Below are 999 nucleotides of genomic sequence, written 5' to 3'. Positions count from 1 at the left end.
ACAGTTAAGTGACAGACTTGAAAAGATTGAGGTAAAAATAGAGACTAAAAGAAAAAACAATAGGAATGGTAAAGTAGGGATTAACAAACACAATAACAACACACCTGATAAATATGCTCCTAGAAAAATTTGTGTCAAGTGTGGTAGTGTAAATCATCTGTCTGTTAATTGCAAATCTACCATGCCTACTTCCATGTCTGTGCAACCTCAATTTCCTATCATGAATGCCATGCCTCCCATGTCTGTTAATGCTATGTCTACACAGAACATGAATGCACAGTTTGCTAATATGTCATTTGCACCTAATCCTTATTATGCTGCATATAGTATGCCACAAATGTCACTTAGCATGCCTTACTGGAATAACATGTTTACACATAGCATGCCATTTCCTGTTAGTCACAATGTACATGATAATTCAGTTGCAATGAATAGTTTCAAAGGTCCAACTCAAATGACTAAGGATGAATCTGAAATTCCTAAGCCAAATGAGATAAAGCCCAAGAAACAGAAAAAGAAAGCTAACAAGGCAGGACCCAAGGAAACTTGGGTACCAAAATCAACTTGATTTGATTTTGATGTGTGCAGGGAAACAGGAAGAATCTTTGGTACTTGGATAGTGGTTGTTCAAGACACATGACTGGTGATTCTACCCTGCTCACAGAGTTTAAGGAGAGAGCTGGCCCAAGTATCACTTTTGGAGATGACAGCAAGGGTTTTACTGTGGGATATGGCTTGATTTCAAAGGATAATATCATCATTGAGGAGGTTGTCTTAGTGGATGGTCTCAAACACAATCTATTGAGTATCAGCCAGCTTTGTGACAAAGGCAATTCAGTAACCTTCAACTCAGAAGCCTGTGTTGTGACTAATAAAAGAAGCAACAAAGTGGTTCTCACTGGTGTGAGAAAAGGAAATGTGTACCTAGCTGATTTCAACTCATCCAATGCAGAGTCTGTAACTTGTCTTCTCAGTAAAGCAAGTCAGGATGAAAGTTGG

The sequence above is a fragment of the Apium graveolens genome, chromosome 9 (genome assembly GCF_009905375.1).
Source record: "Apium graveolens cultivar Ventura chromosome 9, ASM990537v1, whole genome shotgun sequence".
Lineage (NCBI taxonomy): Eukaryota > Viridiplantae > Streptophyta > Magnoliopsida > Apiales > Apiaceae > Apium > Apium graveolens.
Note: the sequence above shows the minus strand (reverse complement) of the source record.